General features: G+C 33.8%; 2 pseudogenes; one reads left to right on the top strand and one right to left on the bottom strand.

Annotated features, from left to right (window-relative positions):
* Positions 1-8,828: 8,828 nt before the first annotated feature.
* LOC113000463 (RING-H2 finger protein ATL60-like) lies at positions 8,829-9,263 on the top strand (annotated as a pseudogene).
* A 6,727-nt stretch (positions 9,264-15,990) lies between these two features.
* LOC100803103 (uncharacterized) lies at positions 15,991-16,854 on the bottom strand (annotated as a pseudogene).
* Between the last annotated feature and the right edge of the window lie 8,858 nt (positions 16,855-25,712).

Genomic DNA, 25,712 nt, shown 5'->3' with positions numbered 1-25,712 from the left:
GAGAGATTGTCTGGAAATATGTTAGAGAAGGAGAAGAAAAAGAAATATCTTTTGGGTGACAAGGTTCTAAGAGAAATATCTTTTGGCCTGAATAAAGCGCATAGTGCATTGATCCTATCTCTGGGTGACAAGGTTCTAAGAGAAATATCAAAGAAAAAGATTGTTGATGCTATTTGGTTAAAGTTGGACAACCTATATATGACCAAATCTTTGGCCAACATGTTGTTCTTGATGCAAAAGTTGTATACCTTCAAAATGCAAAGCATTGGAAATCACATAGATGATTTCAATAAGATCATTCTTGATCTGGAAAACATTGAAAATAAGCTTGATGATGAAGATTGGGCATTGTTATTACTTAGGTCATTGCCAAGTGAATTTGATAGCCTCTCATAGACACTCAATATGGTAGGGACTCCCTTTTAATGGGGGAAGTTCAGACTTCTTTGTTTTCAAAAGAATTAAAGAGGAAGTCTGAAGAAAGAGGTGAACAAGATGCTGAAGGGCTATACACTATAAGTGGGTCAGAAAAGAAAGATTTTAAGAACAAGAAAGGGTCGACATCCATGTCAAAGGAGGGAAAGAAGAGAAAATGCTTCATTTGTGTGAGTGAAGAGCGTCTCAAGAAGGAACGCCTTGAATACAAGAAGAAAAAGAAACATGGCGATCAAAGAAATCATAATGGTGATGCTAATGTTGTCTTAAAAGGGTATGAAGAGGAAACAATCAAACCTGAATAGGTTCTTGATTTAGGATGCACATTTCAAATGTGTCATAACAAGGACTGGTTCAACTCACATGATGAAAGCCATGGAGGGCAGGTTCTACTTGGCAACAACAAGGCCTACAAAGTGATAGGTATTAGACTTGTTAAGCTAAAACATGCTGATGGGAAAATAAGAGCCTTGCAAGAAGTGAGGCATGTACCTAATTTAAAGAGAAATATAACTTCTCTTGAAATGGTTGATAAACAAGGATATGTTTGTAAAGCTGAAGGTGGACTTCTAAAGGTCACAAAAGGTTCTATGGAGCTTATGAAAGGAAAACTAGAAGATGGTTTGTATTGCATCTCCTTCAACAAAGCATTCTGAAAGCATTGTTGCAACAATGATTGAATTAAAGGAACTTAGCAAACCAAAACTGCTTGGCAGAAGCAGCATTGATGTATTGGAGTTTTGTGAACACTACATCTTCAGAAAGGAAAAGAGGCTAAAATGTTCCATTGCTACTTATCACTCAAAAGGCACTCTTGAATACATTCATAGTGATGTATGGGGGCCATTAAGAGTTGCATCATGTAACATCCCATTTTTTTTCATAAATAAATTTAAAAAGATTTTTAGTAAAAATAAATAAATAAATAAATATAGAGCAAATAATAGGCTGAGTACCCTAGGTATAAATAGTTATGTTAAGTCAGCTGCCTCCTTTTGGCCTCATTTTCGTTTTTCCCCTTCTCCTCTCAAAACCCTTTCTTTTTCCCGCAGCCCACCAAACCTGTGTCAGAAAAACGACGATCTCGAACCTGTTCACCGTTGGATCGTCGTGAAATTTGAGTATCATGTTCGCAACCCAATTCTGAACATTCTCACCGTTGGGAATTTGAAAATCATATCTGAGCTTAGAGGAAAACCCTTCGCATTGTAGCATTTTAATTTCCCGCAGAAACCCAAAACTGTCTCGGTAAAACTACAATCCCGGTTTCGTTAGCCGTTGGATTTTCATGAAATTTGGATATGTTGTTCGAAATTCATTTGCTCACACTTCCACCGTTGGGATTTGCGAGATAATATTTGTGGAGGGAGAAAAAGGAATCGCATGAAGACAATACAAGTGGAGGTTTCAATCTATTCTCCATCTCTCTGACGTTTGGGAATTCTATCAGTCGGAGGAATAACTGAAGGAATCTCAGGGAACCGCTAGAGATGCTGCTATCGCTGGCTGAAGACACGTGAGTCCGCTCAGAGGTAAGGGATGAGTTATTCACGATTGAGGATTAGTGAGAACATGTGGAGGGATCCTTAGAGTATCAATTGGAATGAGTTTTGGGGTGTTTCTACAATTTTTACTTTATCCTTATAATTATAACTATGAGTTATATATAAATTATATATGTTTGATGAATCATTTGATGTCCCAATGAGAAATTTTTGTGAAATTAATGTGCTCTTGTATTGAGTGTGAACCGTAGTATGAATTGATGAAATTAAGTAAGAAGATATTGAGTTTGTATTTTCCCCTTTTCATGCTGTTTAGTTTTTTTTATATAGTTTAAAATTGATATTATATTTGAAATTGAGAAAAGAATTCTAATAGACTATGTGTTGTATTCTTAGATAATATATATATGAATTCATGTATACTTATATATATGAGAAAGTGTTTATATAATTATTTAAAATTGGTACATTGAAAACTTTCTTTAAATTCATGATCAAATATGATATACGTTGTTGGATTTATATATATAGATTTAGTTATATATTTATTTATATTAATATTTTATGTAAATAATGTTGTAGTGTTGTTATTGTGTGATTCCAAAAATTATTCAAATGTTGGAGTTCGAGAATACTATGTTTAGATTTGAGATACATGTGTATTGAGATGTGTGTATTGAGTTATGAGCTGTGAATTATACAATAACCCGACCAGTGTTGATATTGAGAAAATTGTTTATGCGCAGTGTTAAAGAGAATGTGTAGGTCTTCTATTTAGGAACCAGTGTTAAATTGTAGCGCAATGTGTTCAATGTGTTGAAACATGAGTGTGAGGTCGTGGTATTGTGTAATTCACTAGTAGTGTTTATAAATGGAATATGTGATAAATTGTGAAATAACATGTTGCTTTGAGATTATAATATTGTTATTGAGATTGAGTATAAGTGTAAAGTTGAACATGTGTTAATTTGTGAGATACGTGTAAACATCTGATGGTGGATTGTGACATTATGAGGTGTGAAATTGTGAATGAGTTTTGGTTGTGGATAAGTGTGTAGTTAACACTTGATGTGACATTACTTGTGTTGTAAGCTATGAATTGTACAATAACCCGACCAGTGTTATCTTGAGAAAAGCGTTGATGCGCAGTGTTAAAGAGAAAGTGTAGGTTCCTAATTAGGAACCAGTGTTAAAGAGAAAGTGTAGGTTTCCTGTTTAGGAACCCGTGTTAAATCATAGTGCAATTGTGTTGAACGTGTTTAAAACACGAGCGTGAGGTCGTGGGTATTGTATAATTCATAAGCAGTGTCTGCATGCAAAATTGTTTTAGGGGTTGGACCTGAATCAGGAGGGAGAGACCCAGACGGACTCTTCGGAGTGTAGGCCTTGGGGGTCACCGGATTTGAGTACTCCTTTAAGCCTATGTTGATCCCATATGGTTGGAGTATTCTTGCAAAACATCGTGACCTTGACTGGTCTCCCTATGATCTTACTTAGTGAGAGTGACCTGACAAACCCATTGTGTGGTGTGTCTTGTTATGTACTCCTAAGCGCCCCAGGGTGGTTTTTCACTGACATGGTACCACATTGCATATAGGCTTGAGTCTTAGCATAACTGTCTCATGCGCTTGCTAATTGTTTATTATGAAATTGATGTGTTATTATGTCTTGATCAGAGCGTGTGATTCTTGTGTAATGTGATTGATGATTGAAAAGTGAACTTTGAATGACAAAGTGGTGGAATTACATGAATTTCGTGTAACTAAGTTTTATTTGGTTTATATGATATGTATATCTAGTTGTCTTGTTTCTCTATTAGTTAGGAATGTAATAACTCACTCCCGTGTGTTGTTTGTGTTTGGATCCTGTGATGATCTTGAACTTTGTGTTCGGGGGAGCAGATGACTAGGTGAATTGCTTTAAGGAACCATGTGCTGAAGGACGTCGGGACACAACGCTCTGATAGGATGTGACATTGGGGTATAGGTTTTTATAGACGACCTTGTTTGAGCCGATGTGAATTTATTTTTTATTTAAAAAAGTTTTATGATAATGTTAGAAAGGTGAATGTGAGCCTGCTACCTTCTTGAAAGGCTTGTATTTAAATATGTTTTAAAAACTTGAATTAAGTTTAATTTTTTTTATTCCTTATTAGTATATATGTGAGGGGTAGAGGGTGTCACACATCACACAATGGAGTAAGGTATTTTCTATCCATCGTTGATTATTTTTAAAGGAAAGTATGGATTTAAATTCTTAAGAGTGAGAATGAGTCCTTTGAAAAATTTAAGTAGTGAAAGGTGTTAGTTGAAACTTAAACCAATAAAATGTCAGGAAGTTAAGAGCTAATAATGGTTTGGAATTTTGTTGTGAAGAACTCAATTAGTTTTGCAAGAAAAATTAAATTGAAAGGCATAGAATAGTAAGAGGAACACCTCAACAAAATGGACTCGTTGAAAAAATGAATAGAACAATTATGGAAAGAGTTAGGTGCTTGTTACCTAATGCTAATTGTTCTGCACACTTCTGGGCCAAAGCTGTGATGATTGTGGCTTATTTGGTAAATAGAAGCCCATCTACTGCCATTGATATGAAGACTCCAAAATAAATATGGAATGGTTACCCCCCAGCCTTGAGAATTTGAGAATTTCTGGGTGTGTGGCATATGCTCACATAAGGCAAGGTAAACTTAAACCAAGAGCTCTAAAATGCATGTTTCTGGGATACCCTCAAGGAGTGAAAGGGTTCAAATTATGGTGCATGGAAGCAAGACATCCTTGGGTTATAAAAATTAGAGATGTTGTGTTCAGAGAGACATAAATGTTTTACCCAAAGGAAGTCTTAAGTCAACAACAATCAGAAGTAGATGATGATAAGAGTATTCATTTAGAGGTGGAGCCACTACACAATTTAACAACCTCAGACGCTAAAGTTGAAAGTCAGGAGCAGAATGGTGCTAACACTCAACCAAATTTACAAGACAATCTCTTAGCTAGTGATAGACAAAGAAGATCTAATAGCCCACCAACTAGGTTTGATTATGCTAATGTGGTTGCTTTTGCACTTAATGTTGCATGAGAGATCAAAGTATGTTATGAAGAAATTGCTAATAGCAAGAAATCTCAAAATTGGATTGCTACTATGAATTAGGGGAGTTAATAAACCAATCCGATCTAATGTAAATTAAAGAAACCAATCCAAAAAACCGAAAATCGAATGGATAAAAAATTTGAAAAACCAAAATATTTTATTGGATCGGATCGAAATACAGATTTGATTGTATATTTAATTAAAGATATTTTTTTACTAACTATTTGAGTTAAGATGCACAAATATACTATTATTAGTTATATAATGGAATTTGAATGAAATATTTGATATTTGATATTATTTTAATCATATTTATTATATATCTTACCTTTTATTTAATATTTTCTAAAAATAAATAAATCATAAGATTAAATCCAAAAATTGATCCAATCAAACCATTTTAAATTGGACTAGATCAGATCAAATTAAAATTTTAAACCAAATCGACTAGATGATAAATTAACAAAACCAAAATGATTGGATTGGATGGATTTTCACTCCAAAATTGATCCAATCCACGAACACCTCTATTATGAATGAAGAACTAAGTTCCTTAGATAAGAATGGCACGTGGGTTTTAGTTAACAAGCCAAAAGGGACTAAAGTGGTCAGCTAAAAATGGATATTTAAGCTAAAGGAAGAAATTCCTGGGGTTGAAAAGGCTAGATTCAAAGCATGATTGGTGGCTAGAGAGTTCACACGAAGAGAGGGCATTGATTATAATGAGGTGTTCTCTCTTGTTGTGAAACACCCCTCAATCAGAATAGTACTACCTATGGTTGTTCAAGAGAACATGGAATTGAGCAGCTTGATGTGAGGATAACTTTTTTGCATGGAGAATTGGGAGAGAAAATTCACATGACTCAACCAAAAGGCTTCATAAGGTCATGAAGGCAAGGTGAGCCTGCGGAAAAGGACATTCTATGGCATGAAGCAATCTCCAAGACAATGGTATAAAAAGTTTGACACCTTCATTGTGAAAAATGGGTTTAAAAGATGTGAGTATGATAATTGTGTATACTGAAGAAAAACTGAGAATGGTACTATCATCTATTTGCTTCTCTATGTAGATGATAAGCTAGTAGCTTTCATAAGCAAGGAAGAAATTCAAAAGGTGAAGGCAATTCTTGAGAGTGAATTTGAAATGAAGGACGTGGATGCTGCTAGTATGATTCTGTGCATGCAAATCCTAAGGGACAAATCTAAGAGGACATTATCCTTGAATCAAAAGAACTACATAGCTAAGTTTTTGAAGAATTTTAATATGAAATAGTCAAAGGCAATGATAACTCCTATGGCTCAACATTTCAAACTCTCTTATCAAGATTCACCCAAAACATAAAATGAAGTTACTTATAAGAAAAAGGTACCATATGCAAATGTTATAGGCAATCTCATGTATGTAATGATCTGCAGTAGGCCAGACTTAGCATATATTATTAGTTTGGTTAATAGATATACGGGGAAACCAGGAAAACTGCATTGGGAGGCTTTGAAATGGATTTTCAAATATTTGAAAAGTACCACTGATGTTATTGGGTTTGTTGATTCAGATTATTTTGGATGTCTAGATACTTGAAGGTCTTTGACAAGTTATGTGTTTAAGTTTTGTGGTAACACTGTTAGCTAGAAATGCAATCTTCAGCATGTGGTCTTTTTGTCCACAACTAAAACCGAATTCATTGCTCTAACTAAGGCAATAAAGAAAGCTATTTGGATGAAGGGAATGGTAGTAAGCTTGCATGCAGGGAAGATAGTTTCCAAAGTGTTTTGTGATAGTCAAAATAAGATATCAAGCTCTATTTTGTGAGGGAAGTAATTGCAAAAGGGGAGGTAATTCTAGAAAAGTTCAGTCTTGGTGATAACCCTACAGATGCATTGACCAAGGCATTACTCAGGCCTAAATTCAAACATTGTGTGAGAATTTTATTGATTGTATAGCATAAGGTCAAGCCAAGGTGGAGAATTGTTAAGTGTGGCTTGAACCTTTATGGTTTTAGGGAGTTAGATAATTTTGTTATATCCTTTATAGCAAAATATATCCAATAGTTAGTTAGTTGTTAGTGTTGATTGTAAAGTCTTATAACTAATCTTGTTAACACTAATGAAAAGCTAATAATTTTCCCACTTTTTCTTCTCTATTCTCTATTGCTTTCTAAACACTTTGAGATCTAAGCACTTGAGTACGATTATTGAAAACTAACAACAATGTATCAAATATTAAGCATTTGACAAACATGTCCAATATGTCATTAGTCTGAACTAGTTTTAGATTTTTTTAACAAGGTTTTAGGTTTAAGTCTTGCAAATGGAACAAGCATGCCTAGAAAGACAACTCTTATAGAAATGGTTAGTTAGAATTCACGACAAATATTAATCCTCGACTAAGTTGATAAACATTTACAGTTCTCACTATTGTTATGGTAAGGAAAAATACATACATACATACATACAAGCATACATATATACATACATACACACATTCATACATGCATACATACATACATGTATGATGAGGGATCACTACTACAAAAAAAGGATTCAACATAACCCAATTAACGTCGATTTTGACGAAAACTGATTTTCCAAAATGCGTAATGAGATTTTTGTAAATAAAATGTCATTGTTAACATCAGTTTTTAAAAAACCGATGTTGATAGCAGAATCTTAACATCGATTTTCATAAAACCAATGTTTTTCGAACTCAGCTAATATTGGTATTCAAAAAACCGATGTTGTGTGTGCTCAATCAACATCAATTTTATGTGAAACTAATGTTGTTCGAGATAACTTAACAATAGTTTTTAAAAACTGACGTTGACATTTTGATAATAATTCTAAATGATCTCTTACTCTGGTGCGCCTCAAGCTCACTTGAAACCTTCTCTCTCTTGAAACCCTTTACTCTCATGTTGCCACTGTGCCGCCGCTTGCCCACACCACGTCGCCCTTCTTCTGTGATATCATTTCTCGCGTGAGCCAAATTGTTTTCCCTTTTTTCCTCATGCTTTCATTTTTTTTTTGCCTGTTTTCCTTATGGATTCCAAGTGTTTAGGAAGGTTGAGAATTTGTGGCAACACCTATGTCTCCATGTGGTTCAAGAGGATCAGCCCGAGGAGAAAAAGCTAATGTTGTTTGAGAAGCATTTGAATTGGTGCACTAATGCACGAAAATTTGGTGATTGGAAGAGGGTGCTTAGGGAATCTAAGGCTGCCATTGTTGTTAGAGCAAATTTTTCACCTCAGGTAGTTTTGAAATTTCTGATTTTGCCATGGTCTACATTGTTTATGTTAGAGATGTAATATAGAATCATTTGCAAGTATCACTAGTATTTCTATAAAACAGAGGACCTAAATTTCAGCATTACAAACATTTTCGTAAGCTATCTAGTCATGAATTAGGCATTACCTTTTGTGAGAACATCAACCTCCCTAGTATAAGATAAGAATTTTCAATGGTAATTTGTGACAGCCATTTTAGGTTTCCAAGTTCGTGTTATAAGTTTCCACTTGACATCCTTCTAAATTACCTCAGTCTATTCTCCATTGGCTTACGCATAACAACTTTGGTGATTGTTTCTTCTAGTATAGGCTGCATAGCAATATTGCACAAGCAAAATGGAACTTCATAAATGCAATACCATTGGCCTAACTACTAAGTTGGAATATTCTTCAATCTTTTAAAAAATAAAAAAGAATCAAGTGGGGCCTATAAGGTTTCTAGACTTATATAAGGAAGTGGCCAATTTAAATCCAACCTCCCTTGTGGTTTCTCTGAACTCAATTCACAAGAAGAAACATGACTTCCATTTTCACCTTCTTTGGAGCCATTGCTTTTGTGGCTCAATCATTTTAAAACTACATGATCCAGAGTGTGCACAAAATTTATAAGCATTATGGATATGCCACTGAAGTGAAGGACAATGAAGAGCATGAGGATGATTATTGTTTAGTGTGTCTAAGCCAAATTTGTAAAGGGGAAAAGGCTAGGTCTCTTCCACTGTGCAATTACAGATATCATACTGATTGTATTGGTGCTTGGTTGAAGAATCATACCACTTGCCCCCTTTGTAGGAACAAAATCGCTAACCATATCCCCCAAAATCAAAAACAAGTGAAGAGCTTAGGAGAATCTTTGTTCAATCTCATTCAGAGTTTCCCTGATCTATTGGTAGCTATTCTCTACATGATGATTCTATTTGGCATCACTGAGAGTTTCCCTTTGGTTCATTGATACTTCTCTCTGTTCACATAATACTAGTATGAATTGTATGTAATACATGCAAAATAGTAAATCAGGATTTATACCATTCATTCAATTGCTAATATTTTGTGTTTTTGCTTGTTTAGCCCTGGGAATTATGTAATTGTGCCTGATTACAATTTACTCTTTCAATACAAATTTTGAGTAGACAAAAGTTTGTTACAATCATATTTAGAACTTCCAAAATATATGAAATCATGCTTATTTTGGAAAATGTTAGATGCAATTCTTTATTTGTTGTAATTTTATATTTTCTGTTGGGAGTACCCTCAGGGCCTAACATAATTTTGTCTCACTAAATGATCTTTTAGAGTGATTGTCAGATAAAGGGTATGGTTGTATTGAACCTGCATGTGATGTATGTACATTGTATTGATCTCTCTTAAGTTCTTCAATTGCATTTACTTGCTCTAAATAAAATTGTATGTATGAGTCTTTGATTTGATGAGAAATTGAGAATGGTTTGTGGTTATGTGGCATGTGTTTTTGACATCAAATTGGTAATTGTATTTATATGTGGAGGGGGTGTGTGATGTGGATTTATGTTGAATGAGGGGTAATTGTGAGTGATTTGGGTTTAATTTGGATTATGGTAGAAGCAATTTCAAAGGAATTATGCCTCTTCCAAAGATGATGGTGGTGGTAAATAGAGACTTCATGGAAAAGAGCTGGACATAAAGCATATTATGTAGTGTCCACCACAAAATATATATACTTTTTTGTTAGTATTATTATGATTTACTTTACTTTAGTTGATGGTCTAACATATCATAAGTTTCCAATCGGTACATAAAATTAAGGATTGGTTTATGAATAATTGATTATCGTATTATGCAAATAATGTAGAACCAACAATGAGAAATTTCAGAAAAAATCGATGTTGAAATAAGATGCAACACCGATTTTGGCCAAAATCGATGTTAAAGTATGATAGAATTGCATCTATGACAACAAGTTCCACATTGATTTTTGCAAAAAACCAATGCCAAATGTCCTTTTTAAAATCAGTTTCAAAATCGACGTTGAAAGTGAGATACTTTTAATATCGATGTTGAACATGGATTAGAACCAATGTTGAATCTTACTTTTGTAGTAGTTGATCAACTTAGTTCAAGAGTAACTCTTTTCGAGTTACTTCATATCTTCATCATTCATTCTCTTGAAATTTAATTATTATAATTAGTGACTAATCATATCCATTATCTTTATATCTCTATCTCTAAAAAGTGCAGTTTGGTTGGATCCAATCTATTCTTTGAAATAAACAACTAGCACACACTCCCTTTCCAAAAAAAAAAAAACCAATACACCTAACACTACACTAAGATTTATTGGATTTGTTGCTAAAATATCTGTATTAAACCCGAAACTTTCGACGGATGGCCAGTAGCCCAAACAAAGGAAAGAATTGGTTATATTTTTCATATGATCTCATCTCCTCTTATGAATAGACGAATTATTATCTCTATCTATCTATCTATCTATCTATCTATATTAAGGGTTGGTTCAATAACCCGATTTTAAAACGGGAGGGCCTGTGAATATTACCCCTCTTTCGAAAAACCAATGGGTGCCAAATAGTATTGTTGTTTGTTTGTTCATGTTTCAAATACCACGTAATAGCCCTTGTCAGAATTGCGGTGAGGCAAAAAATTTATCTCCTTCTACTCTATTTTGTCCAATAGAATTCTGAAACGTAGCAAGTCTCTAAGTAACTTAACAGTGACATTAATCAGCTACAAATGTTGAATGAAGGGAAAACTCAATAGTGTTTTTCCCCAACTTTGTACTTTTGAGAAACAATATCCAAGCGAGTAGGGATGCAGTTTTTGACTAGCTTGTTTTCTCCTTCAAAATCAAACAAAGGTGGGACCTTAGGATGCGTTACATTATGAAATTCCAGAATTTTGGTCCGTTAATTGGTGGCTAGACACCTAGATGTGTTGTAGATAATATATAGATTATCCGTTCCATTGTGTCACATGGATTGATGAAGACACGCAGAAGGATATGATGAAGGTGTTTTTCAATGTGGAAATTAAAATGGCGTAAATCTTGAATGAGTGTAAGTATCTAAATCTAAAAAGTATTGTTTTCAATATCTTTTTTCCTATCGTGCACAGCATAGCTTGTTTTAATCATACATTATTATGATAGATATGAACTATTCATTAATTTTAATCTTCATTAAAAACTTAGTTGATTAATTACCTATTGTTATATAATTTTTTTTCGGTAAAACTCAAACCTAAATCTTTATTCAAGATATTTAAATTCAATTCCGTTAGCATAATATTAGTCACTGTAATAATGGTCTAATCTATCATTTTGGAACGGTCAAATGCCAAAGCTTGTTGGTCATGCAAGTCAGTACTGTTCTGCAATTCGGCCAGACAATCAAGAAAAGGAAAGCTTTAGAAAACCTTTAAATCTGTAACTGTTATGGTTGTCATTAAATTCACCACTTTGCTTCTTGTGGTGTGTACCCTTAAATTAAAAAAATAATAAGATATTATTTTTATAATCATGTTATTGGTAAAAAAATAACTTTATTAATAATTAATTTCTGTTTGAAGATATGATGATCACCTTAAATATATAATTAAATATTAAAAAAAATTAACCACAAAAATTAAAAAGTATTTTTAATTTAAAACAGAAAAAACTAATACGAAACATAAAATAGATGATTTTATGAATATGACATTGGTTCAAATAAATCTAATTAAATTCTAATTATTTCTTTTGTGTCAATCAAGTTCTCCAATGACGATTGTGAGTAAATATTTTTTTACTTGTAATATGATTTGCGTATGTATATATATATATATATATATATATATATATATATATATATATATATATATATATATATATATATATATATATATATATATATATATATATATATATATATATATATATATATATATATATATATATATATATATATATATATATATATAAACAGATGATATAATCCTATAATCGTTTAAGCCATATACAAAATTGAGCATAGCACGTGTTTTTCTACAGGTCTAGAAACTGCGTACTGTTTTTTAAATCTCACCAGACAATACTTAATTTGGTTAACTACTTTTTCAACAGCTAACCTGGTTCTTCTCTAGGTTGCCTCCTGCCGTAATAACCATAAATAGCCCCTCTTCGTGGTTTCTTAATTTCTTATTACTTCTATTTCCCAAACCCAAAAACACTTGGTAGGTTTCCTCTTCTCAATCTTCTCTTGGGTTTCTTTTGCCGTGAGATTGAACGTCACCATGCATATGCCACAACTTGTGCAAAGGTACTATTATCGATCAATATTATGTATCCCTTTGCTTTCTCCCTTTATTCTAGTTATATGGGGTTGATAATCTTAATGCATAATATTCTTTCGTATTTTATGCAGAGAGGGTGAAGGATCAAACACATGCATAAGATATAGCATGCTGACAGAAGATAGAGAGCACAGCTGAACTTACCCAACAGGGCTTTGTGTATGAGGATAAGTTCAGCTGCAGGTTAAGGATCAAACACATGCATAAGATATAACATGCTCTCTTTTCTTCTGCCAATATATCGGTTCCTTGCTGGTTGAACACTCACTAAACTTTCCAAACCGACCTCTTGAATTATTTTTTTGACATGCATTGAAGGCATAAGTTCTCGTCTATTTCCCTTAACCTGCAGTTATTGGTAAATTACTACCAGCCTCTTTCATTCATATATAGAGAGATGTTAATGTTAATGTCCTTCAAATATTTTTTTTAAAGTAAACATAAAAGTATGTGTATATATATATATATAAACAATTCTTAAAACACCCACACACATACAAATCTAAATTATATATAAATGGTAAAGATTAGAAAATTAAAAGTTACATTGTTCACACATTCACTTTTCATCTCCTTTATATCATATTTTTTAATCTATTTCTTCTTTTCTTATTACATACATCTATTTTTTTGCTCTCTTTTTTATTCCATTCACTTCAAGTTTCTAACACTTTACATGGTATAGTATGCATCTAAAAATATAAATAAGGTGTACTTTCATCACTGTTCACCTGTCTAACAATTTACAAGGGCTGTATGTTTATTATCTAGCACGGACATCAGTGATTTGCAAAACTGTTTCATATTAAACCATTTTTTTTACAAAACTAGATGTTTTTGAAAAACTATTTACTGATCGAAAGGTGTAGTATAAAAACTATTTATACAATAAGAGTGATTTTCTATCACTGGTTCGTCCGGTAGCGGAAGGTGTCATTTTAAGTGGCATCACCAAGTGTCAATTATTTTTTACGTTTTACCTCGCAGTTATAATATAACTGATAAAGAAAAGATTTTTTACACATCGATTATATTTAAAATCAATGTTAATGTTTATAAAATTTTTTACTTCAATTATACTTATAACAAATACTTTTTTTACATCAATTATACATATAATGATGTAAAAAGTCTGAAATGATTGACACTTAGGTGACATAACCAAAGATGGCATCTTCCACTACAACACGAATTACAGAAAATCACCTTTGTCTCCTTTGTCTTCTTGTAAATAGTTTTCGTATATATTATATGTTTTGAGTAAATGGTTTTTCAAACACACCTTGTTTTGTCAAAAGACCATACTCAACTGTTGAGCGACTCATACATTTAGGGTTTAAGTATATTTTTATAAATGATTCTCCATAATTTAACAAAATAAGGTTAAAGAATTTTATGTGTAAATAAAAAAATGACATATAATGCATGGATACATGCACTAGTATTTAATATATGCAGATTTAGACTACATTACCTTCATTTATTATTTTGCAATTTTCTGTACTATTTTCATCAACTGCATTTATCCTCCTATGAATCGGTATTCTATATTATTTTCACTAAGAAATAACATCATAAGTTATCAATACTAAAAAGTATTAACTACATAGAAGGCTACAATTTGAACAATTATATATTGAAATTCTAAAACAACCAAGGGTACAATTTAAAACAAAAAAAAAACTAACGATATGTTTGACATATCATTTCAACTAATTTTTAATATTTTTTACTGGTTGAAAAGTTTGTTTGACTGTTTGGTAAAGTTTTTTTAATAACTTCTAACACTACTACAAAAAGCAGATTTAACATCGACATATTAACATCGGTTTTTGATAAAACCGATGTTAATAAAAACGAGGTGGCATTGTTGTAAATAAAATAAGTTTATTAACATTGATTTTTAAAAAATCGATGTTAACGAGTGAATACCGATGTTAACATGCACTCGTTAACATCAGTTCTTTAAAAACCAATGTTAACATTCACTCGTTAACATAAGTTCTTTTTTCTTTTCAGAAAATCAATGTTGGGTGACTTAATTAAAATCCAAAACTGGACTGCCCACGCACTCTCGCAGTCTCCCTCCCACTCTCGCACTCTCGCTCCCACTCTCGCAACACCACGTTGACCACCGTCGCAAGCGTGCCAAAACACTCACCGCGCAACACCACACTGACCACCGACGCAGGTGTGCTTCTCCATCGTGCAAAAATAGTCAGCGTCGCAAGGTCCACAGGTATGTCCTTCTGCCACCCAATATAATGTGCTTTGTTTACGTGTGCTACATGATCTTCAATGGTAGTTGATGCCTTGTGTTGGGGTAGTTGTTAGGACTTTCAGGATTTAAGTATTTAACCAAGTTGCCTATAACCTATTTCATGAAATGGCTGAGCTAATGCGAAGTATAAATAGTTCATGTTGTGTTGATAACATGATGTGTTCTCGTGATGTGGTCTCGTAGTGTTTTCGTTTTCAACTTGCCTACTTGCCTACAACCTATTTGATGAAATGCCTGAGCTAATGTGAAGTATAAATAATTATATTTGTTTGTGCTGACCCATGATGTTATGATTTCTCCTTCATCTTGCTTAGTAGTAAACAATACATAATATTGCATGACTTAAAAAGAAAGGCACAAATAAGGAGATTTGATGTTTGGTTGCAGAATGCAGATTGATTTATGCTTGAAGGCTGACACCTTGCCATTTTATCTCCTTTATTGTATTTTAACATGATATTTTAATGTTTATTGAAGCTCATCATCTTGGACGTGCCACTGGTAATGGGCTACTGACAAGGTCTTTGGGTAGTTTGCAGGAAAATAAGCTGTAATTAGTTTGCATAGGTGTATTAAAATTTTTACGGAGCACATCGTATTAACTTCATTTGTTTCATAACAAATTTCTTCAATTATATATGTAGAAATTTCTTCAATTCTGACTTATTAGCTGTCACAAGCTAGTTGGCCTCTTCATAAGGTACTCACCTACACAAGTTTTGGCATGTTAAGTGGTTTGTGCATATTGTTATTTCATTTACTAAGTGAATGTTAATATTTTTTTTTCCTTCGTGTTCATAGCAACCTAACTTTAACTTGAATGGTGATGACTTACTAATATTAGTGAAAGCAAATTTGCCAAGTGTACCTTAGTTAATTTGTTTAGAGTTGTAAAAAATGAATAGTTTTTAACTTGAGTTATTCCTATTTTAAATTTTGAAATGTGCTTGCATGATTCTCTTTTTATGAGGATTATCTTCTTTATTTATATAAATTTTGGGAAGCTGAACAGTAGTTAATATAATGTTGGTTGATGTCAGAACAATATAGAGGCAGTGTAGTTATTTGTGGGTACTTGTTAGGGAACTAGGGGAATAAGAAGGGCAACTCTAGTCTTTATCAAATGCCTAAATAAAAACTCAAGCCCTTCTTCAAGATCTTGAGTAAGAGACTCCACTTTCTCCAATTGGTTTTGCAGCTTATTCATGCTTTCAAATTTGCTTGTCTTGGCAAACATGCATGATTGTAATGCTTCATCAAGTTGGGCAAATTCACTCTCACATGCCAATTGTGAGCAACTTAGTTTCTTGGAAACCAAACTCCAGCTGCTTGACTTTGATTGTGTGGTCCCTGAGATCAATTGAAGTAATGCCTGAAATGTTGATAGAGTGACCACTTCCACATTCTTTAATAAGTTAATCAATTGATTGTCTTTGTTTACAGATGAGATGTTGCAATTTTTTGAAGTACCCTTCAAATTTGCCAAGGCTTTTGAGATGGCCTTTTTCACCACCTTCCTTGAAGTCAAGAACTTCTTAATCTCTACCTTGAGCTCCACTTCACCCCCCTTTCTCCTTCTCATAACTGATTGAAATTCTCGCATGCATTCTTTTGTGTGCAATAGAGAGTCTTTTGCGATTGTGCACACATCTAAGAGCCTTAAGGATCCATTCAAAAGCTCATTCACCCGGTTTTCTTGACACTCATGGTTAAGTGCTTCTTGGGAGATGGAAAGCTGGAATAATTTTTCAACACATTCATGCAGATCTTGCAACCTTCCTAGCTTATGATTAAGGGATAAAGAGGAAGAGGAGGCTTCATTGGAAGACCTTAACCTGTCCAAGTACTTATTGGACTGTAGGATGAGAGGGTATGGTCTAGAGGGCATGCTGTTTGAACGAGCATGAAAATGAGATTTCGTGTTCAATTAAGAGACTTCCATTTTTCCTTAGGAGAAGATAAACCTAGATGTTGAGTATAGAATTCAATTTTTGGATCTACCTTCTTGCCAATGCCATTTGCTTTATATTAAGGTGTTTTTAGTATATTGATTCCTTTCACAAACATACTTGTTAAGAAACCGCACATATGGAAGGTCACTGATGGGGACACAACTAAGGGCAAGGACCATGAAGCACTTGAAGGTCCCATGACCAGATGCATACTTAAAAAGGCCCAACACAGTGATGAGGACACAACTAAGGGCAGGGACTATGAATCACTTGAAGGGCCCGTGACCAGAGGCAGACTTAAACAGGCCCAACACGTCATAGAGACAAGACTGGTCATTTGTATAACTGTCATTGATGATGATTGAAGGCCCATGTTTCCATAATTTTTAATTTTATTTTATTATTATTTAATAATTGCAATTAAATAAATAAATTGGTGGTTGTAACTGAAACCTATGCCTTTTCAGTTGCACCAGTTTATTTTGTTTTAGGGTTTGGTGAATTATATATATTTTCCTCAAAATGAATGTATGGACTTTTGGCATTCTTTTCAAATACGTGAGAAAGCTTCTCTCAAGGTTCCAGTTGAACCAAATTCTGACTTATCAAGGTTGATTCCTTGTGGTGTCACCGTGACTTATCTTCCATCTCTGGAAGTGGCGTCCCTCTCCGTCAACAATCCTGTATCAAACGTTTTGCCCTGTAAGATTCACGTCAGTCACTGTTGTTTTCTTCACCATCCCAATTAGCTTCAATCTTGCACCTATCACATCCACAAGTAAACCTATAATCCTCCATCAAGATCCTTTTCCTTGTACAATAGTCCCTACCAATCTTCAAATAGCTGATGCAAACCTCTTTCCCCTCATCTACATCTTAATCAACCTAATAACAATGCCAGTACTGTTGTGTCCATAATCATCATTAGTACTGTCCTCATACTTAAACCTGCATGTATTGGGAACACAGTCATGGTTGAAGAACGTAGCAGGTATTTGTTCCATCCTCAAAAGAGACCTTGAAGCAACCATGACTATGAGCATGGAAAAAATACACAAATTAAAAAAACCTACACTACTGAAGTAGTGAGTGACAACTTGCAAATGATACTTCTCTTGTCATTTTTATAAGAAACAAATAATCCTATTATTATTTATTTCTTAACAAAAGGAGTAGTAGTATTAAGTTAATATGGTTCAATTAGTGATCTTAATGCTATCCATTTTTGTTTTCAAAACTATGGCATTGACTGTTAAATACAATTATTAAGTAAAGTGTTCTTCAAATGAACCTATATTAGCAGAGCTGGTGCAACCATTCCTATTAGCCATCATTTTTGAATGGTTTTAGCCATCATTTTATTGAGGTAAGCTTTCAAAAACAATATTCATTTACATGGATTAAAATGAAATAGAAGAGAAAATGGGAGGATAATTATAATTTTTCTCATGCTACATAAAATAAACAAACATACTTCTAATATTAGACAATATTCAATTTATTGAGGTAAGCTTTCAAAAACAATTTCAATAATATTCTACTTTACAATACCTAAACAAACTCAAATTAAATTTACAAACCTGCTAGTGTACAATAACATTTGAACATAAGCCATTAGGTGAGTAGTATGGCATACTCACATCCTTATTGAGTTTATTCCAGATACAAAAGCTGATCTTACGTTTCATACACCAAAAAACGAACATACACAATATATTAATTTGTTGAACATAAGAAACTAAGTTTTGGTGGCTGTGGTTTTCATGACATGGATTTTCTCCACTTGTGAGTATTATTCTTACTAGTACCTTTAGCATTGACCAATCTAGTTTTAAGGTCCACAGGCATGTACATTCCATTTCCTTCAAGCTCTTGTTCCATTTTGTCATGCCCACTCTTGCCTAATATTTACTTCCACTTGAAGAAGCCTTTCTTCTTTTCCACCACCATTGTCTCCATCTGTGCCTGCATGGCATTGCAATGGTTTTGTAGCCTATACACATCTGCCTTCAACCAAAACTAGTAGTGTGTTCTTCAAATGAACCTATATTAGCAGAGTTGTTGACACCAATCCTATTAGTCTCTTCAGCATCAACTATAACTTGTACAGTTTCTAAATGGATTAAGCCACTTGATAGAAATGACACAGGCTGATTAGCATATGAACCCTTGTAACGACTAATAAAGTAACTAATTAATGAATCCTTGTAATCTTAATTCTCCCACTATATATATATATATATATATATATATATATATATATATATATTTGTTACATCAGATGTTTAGTTTTATTTTTTTTAAAACAAAATACTTTATTAATCATATAAAACTAATTAAATTCTGCATAAGTTATGCCCAACTCATCAAGTATCCAGCAAAGAAGTCCTCAGATTGTTGGTTATTAGAACTATGATACATCAAACTAGGCTTATAAGGGAGTCCATCACTGAACTCTCCCTCATCTATCTCAATGTGATGCCTCTCTATGTCTTCCATATTGTCTTCCTTCACACTATTTGAAGAGTTCCCAGCCATAACTAGGGACACATTGCCCTCACTATTGTTATTATTGTTGCTCTCTTGTTCATCCTTTGTTAAATAATATGTAATGTGTTGTGTGATCTGATTTTATATTTACAGGTTAAATTTTGGATTTTTTGTAAAAACAAACAGAGTATTTAAAAAAAATTCCTAATAACAACATCGGTTTTTTAAAATAACTGATGTTAATATACACAAACAACATCGATTTTTCCAGAAAACCGATGTTAACGTATAACTTAACATCGGCTTTTCAAAAAACCGATGGTGTTTGTATATATTAACATCGGTTTTTTGAAAAACCGATGTTAATAACACTGATTTCTGTAAAAAAAAACCGATGTTGACTTATACGTTAACATCGATTTCTATTAAAAATCGATGTTAACATAAAAAATGTTAACATCGATTTTCTACAATAAGTTAGCATTGGTTTTTTACTTAAACTGATGTTAACGTTTATAAGTTAACATCGGTTTTATATAAAAACCGATGTTAACTTTCAACATTCATACATTTTTTGGGTGTAATTCTTATTATATAACATCGGTTATTGAAATAACCGATGTTGTCAATTTTACGTTAATATCGGTTTTAAAAAACCGATGTTAAAGATAATACTTTCAACATCGGTTAAAAACTGATGTAGAAAGTCATAAATAACCGATGTAAAAAACATATTTTCTAATAGTGTAATATTTTTTAAAATGCTACTTAGAGTAACATTTTTTGAAATACTACTTGAGATAACATTTTTTGAAATGTTAACTTCTAGGTTTTGATATTTTATTCCTTTTTTATCCTTATAATATTTATTACCCATTTTAAATAAAACAATTTTTTTATTTATATTTTTTTCACTCATTCACGCTACACATTTTTATATCTTACATTATTTTATTTTAACCATTATGCAATTATAATATTTAATTTATGTACTACTCAAACTTGACACACTTCCATACTTAACAACCAATCTGGTATATCTCTTACTCTGTTCTAGGAAACTCGACTGATATAAATAAGGAAAGACAGAAACTCTATCTTTCCTAATTATCGGGAGAAAGCTTAAGGTAAGATCACACAAAATTATCGAATAAGGTAAGATAAGATTAGATTCAATCTTATCTTATGATCAACATTATCTAATCAAGGAAATTAGGCCCATGGATCTAATTTCCCCATTATAAAAGGGATCTTAAAGGTCCAATGTTAGCGGTGGTTCCCTTAAGTTCGAGACTAAGGGCAGTCTCCAAGAGGAAGAAAGGAAATAACAAACTTAAGTCTGAATATTCTACATTTTATTTAGTGTTTCTTGATATTTAAAGGCCTATCAAATATGTACAATAACCACAATCCCACTACAATAACCGCTACAATAACCACCACAATAACTGCTTCTAGACTGATAACTACCCCTATGGTAGATTTCCATGGCAGAGCATCTTCTTCCTAACATTCCCTAGCCCATCAAAAACACCCTGTCCTCAAGGTGTTGGGTGCAGAAAACAGAACCTGGATCCCAAATGAAAATGGGTGTTGGAATTAGTGCCTGAAGATGGTTGTGGAGACAGAGCCCTTTGGCAGCGACGAGAATGGCAAAGAGGAGGAGGAAGAAGGGGTGGTGGAGATTTGTGTCCCTGACCGTGGCGAAACACACAATAGAAAGGGAGAAGCGGATGTCGGAGGGATGGATGCCGTGGCTGGAAGGCTTTGTGTGGGACCGGAGACTGGCGGCAGGGAGGGGGTCAGAGGAGAGTGTGTGGTGCTTATTAACAGGAAGGTGGGAATCTACTATGGGAAGGGGAGGCGGCATAGTTTTTGCTGTTGGTGGAGGCGGCGTTGTTTTTGCTATTGGTGGTGGCTTAGCAGAGGAAAAAGATGGGTTGGTTACCTTGGGAAGCTGTTGAGACTTTGGCAAGTGTACCAAATCGCTCTTAAGTAGTAAACCTCGGAAGTCCGAGTATCATTTCCACAGGGATTTTATTGCACTTATTAGATACTTCTCAATTTGTAAGTAAGAGTAAAATAATAAAAACAGGAATAAGTGTCGGAATAGAGTGCTATTACTAAATCAAATAGTTTAAAAAGAAAGACAATTAATGAAGACGCCAAGAGCGGACAAACCCAATTGGCCTACGATGCATGTAAATATGATATTCATTACCAATGCACTGGTATTAGTTCTACCCACATCTGTTAATTACTTGCCCTTGATGCCTCACGTTGGCAAGCCTATTTTAACTACCTATCTCCCAAATGCCTTTGCGAAGATTCAATAATTAAAATGCATTAAAGTTAAGTTCTAGATGTTGCTTAAATGCATGGGCAGTGGATTATCATTCTATGCCTAGCAATGCTAACCCAATGATTCTTTTCTTAAGATGTTCTGTTAGGTGTTACCCTTTCCCAAGTGTATAACCCCTAAAACAAATGCATGCATTAATTCTCAAACCCTTATTAGGAAATACCCTCTCCCGAGCGAATAAAACCCAAAAGAAATCTAAGGACGAATGCAAGATAACAAGAAAAGAATTAGAACAGAAAAACCTGGAATAAATTCCTTTTGCATTGATAACTCTTGAAGCACATCGTACATCGTTGGCTTTTTAGGCCTGCCAGGCCCTAGCTAGGGGATTAGCCACTCATGGCCATTGAGGGCTTACAATTGGGGGTGAAAGAAAGAATGGGGATAATAAAAACAAAGAATATAGAGAGAGAAGAGAGCTCAGGCTTGGAGTGCTGAGAATAGTGCCCTGAGATGAGGTGATGATTCCTTGGGACTGGCTCTCTATTTATAGTTGTTGAAGTGGGCTTGTGGGCCTTCGTAGTCGCGCTTAGCGCCACACCTCGCGCTTAGCGCGTTCAGATCGCGCGCTGCAGTTGGTTGCTCGCTTAGCGCCTGATGCGCGCTTAACGCCACGCTTAGCGCCTGCAGTTGGTTGCTCGCTTAGCGCCTGATGCGCGCTTAGCGCCACTGTTGGGCTGGGCCTGCTTCAGAATTCCTTCTTTCTCTTCATTTCTGTTGCCATTTTTGCTTAATGTACCCTCATTTTTCGTATCTGCAACCAGAAATTCAATTTAATTAATTTTTTCAACTTTTAATTATAAATAACTGCTAAATAATTAATTTTAAGCCAAAATTTGACTATTTAACTACTATTAATTCACAATTATTTAGCAGTTATCAGAAGCAGAGGCGACATGGGTGGTGACTTCGCAGAGGCAGAAGATGGAGAGGGTTGTCTGGGTACCATGGTATTCAATATTTGGAGAATGGCATCAAGTTTGGAAGCCATGGAAGTTTGGGCTGCAGTGAGTTTGGCTATGGCATCCTCAAGGTGGTCAAAAGTTTGGTGTCTGCCATTGAAGAGCGGCAGGATGGACCAATTGTTAGCGGTGGTTCCTTTAAGTTTGAGACTAAGGGAAGTCTCCAAGTAGAAGAAAGGAAATAAAAAACTTAAGTCTGAATATTCTACATTTTATTTAGTGCTTCTTGATATTTAAAGGCCTATCAAATATGTACAATAACCGCAATTCCACTACAATAACCGCTACAATAACCACCACAATAACTGTTTCTAGAATGATAACTATCCCTATGGCAGATTTCCATGGCAGAGCATCTTCTTCCTAACATCCAAGGTAACCAACCTCATTTTAACTCATTCATTGATAATTGTTCATTACCTCTATCCTTATAGCTTGAGCATCATTAGAGTACCTTTATAGGTATACCCCCACCACCATACTAGGAGGAGCAACATCACATCAAGATTTGGCCAAATGTAAGAACAAATTATTATTTAAACATTATACTTCATGAAATTGAAAATAATAAATGTTAGAATTAAAAAATTTGTGACGGTTAAAACCCCCAAAATGAATTAAACAATTTCTTCCGGTTAAAATCCTCCAAAAATTGTAATTTTTTGTCACTTCTTGAGAAATTTTCTCTCACTTTCTAATGAGATTAGATGAGAAGATGAAGCAATAATGGGTTCTAGTGTTTTCTGAGTGTAACTAGAAAAGTAGAGAGAGAAAATAATTAAGTTTGTTAGCCACATCAGAGAACCCTCTAACGCAGTTACTATTGAGAACCAACAAAAATATGTTTTATTTGTACAATGACCAAATTAATAGCAAAAATATTATGAGAATGAGATTAATATTTTTCCAATTAATTTTATAGGGATCTCAAATATATTTTACCTTATTTTTATTATTTTTGAATAATTTTATATTAGATTATTTATTTTTATTATTATGTTAATTAACATAATAAAAGTATAATGTTTACTTAATTGTATATTTTAGATACTTACAAATATTAAGATATACTCCAATTTTAGAGGTATAAGATTAATAGTAGAATGCATACTATGAAAAAATATAATAATTGAAACTAAAAATGTAATAAAAATAATCTATCTACAAATAAAAAATTATATTAAAATCACTACTAGAAAAATGTCTTTTCACGTCGCCGTATCTACATCGGTTTTTTATAACTGATGTAGTAAATGATACGGTGACATTTTTTAAAATAAAGCAAACTCTTTTAATCCAGTTACGACAATTTTTGTACAACCGCCTTTGATGTGAATGTTACGAAGGCTATTTTATAAAAACCATCTTTGTTAATCAACCTACCTACTACGGGTTTTAAAAATCGCCTTTGATTGAAGTTATAAAATCTTTAATTATTTTATTTATTTCGGTTTTCCCTTTGAAATAAATATATTATACAAAATACAACCAGCAACAACCTTAACGTTGCTCCCAAGGCCTCTGCTGTCTCCATCGCGCCAAAGAGAGAAAGGCAGTGATGTCTTCTCCGCTTCACTGTTGCTCGCCACGATGATACTGAACACCACCGACAACAGCGTGAGGTAAACCTCCCCAGTCTCCTTCTTGCATGTGATCAAAAACACAAAAATCTCGGTGAAGAATGGCGTCGTTGCGCCGATGGCCTGGTTGAAGGAAACAGGGAGGTAGCAGAGAGAGGTGTTGCCGTAGACAATGGAGAAGCAGAAGATGGCGCTAAGAGCGAAGATCAACTTCCCAAAACCTCGTCACGGTCTTCAGCAGTTGCTGTCACAACATCAGCATCTGCATCTGCTCATGCAATTGGAATCGATAATGATTCCTTAGTTAAAAGTATATTATACCCTGCACTCTCCCTTTCCAACATTCTTCACTTCAACGTGCAGATCATGGTGGGCAAGGATGAGCCCGAGGACAAAATCATCAACCGCTTTAAGAAGGAGGTCCTCAAAGCCAGTGTGCTTCAGGAGTGCAAACACACAAGGTTCTTTGAGAACAAACACGACAAGATCAAGAGGAAGGCCCACGAAGCTTCTAGAAGGAACCGAAAAAGGTTGTTTACTTTCCTTTCCCTATCAAAATAAAAATGATTTTATATTTTTTTTATTGACAAATTAGTTTGATATTTTTGTTTCTGCGGGAAGAGGGTTCGGACCTATGATCTTTTTTCCTTCCTTTCTTTTTCAATCATGTAGCCAACTTTATGTTTCCCATATTTATTTAGTTTTATTTAATTTTTCTGATTGATGTCATGTCAGGAAGCCACAATCAAGAGCTTGGGCAAAAAATAAACATGGTTCTATAAAGAAGAAAAAGGATGCTGCTAATGATGATATTGATGATTGGGAACTTCCACATGTAGATATTCCATACACTTGAAGTTCTGTTTTAGGCTAGCTTGCTGTTGATCTTTATATTATGCAGCATCATTTTTTGTATTGAGTATTGTTTTGGGCACCTCTTGTTCTCATTGCAAGCATTCTTAAATCCATAAATTACTTTGCTTATAAAAAATATTTCAATTTTATTTGGCTTCCTGACAGACAACCTATTGTATCTAGTTGGTTAAAATCAGTCTATTCAATTTTATTTGGCTTCCTGAATCTTCTTGTTATAGAATAAGTGCCTGATCTGAGTCATGTTTACAGAGATATGTCTTAAATTATTTTATGATGCATATCAATTTCTTCTTTGCATCTTAAGCATTTTGCTTCTTTGAATTAATTTTCTACCCCTTTGACAGATGAAAAGTATTTTAAGGTAAACCAACAAACCTGGAATTTGTTATGTGTGTACTGCTAGATAATATTTGGTTGATTCAGTACTAGGTGATATTGCAACAAAATTAACACTAACTTAATATTGGTCTAGGGAAGCTTTGAAAATGTTGAGGCAATAAGAAAGGATGGCATAAAGGTTTGTTTTGTGAATTGCATAGTCCCTGATATTGAATTTATTATACCATCAAATGTTTTGT

This window comes from Glycine max, chromosome 19, assembly GCF_000004515.6.
Source record: "Glycine max cultivar Williams 82 chromosome 19, Glycine_max_v4.0, whole genome shotgun sequence".
In the NCBI taxonomy this organism is placed as follows: Eukaryota; Viridiplantae; Streptophyta; class Magnoliopsida; order Fabales; family Fabaceae; genus Glycine; species Glycine max.
This window is presented reverse-complemented; position numbering and strand designations above follow the sequence as displayed.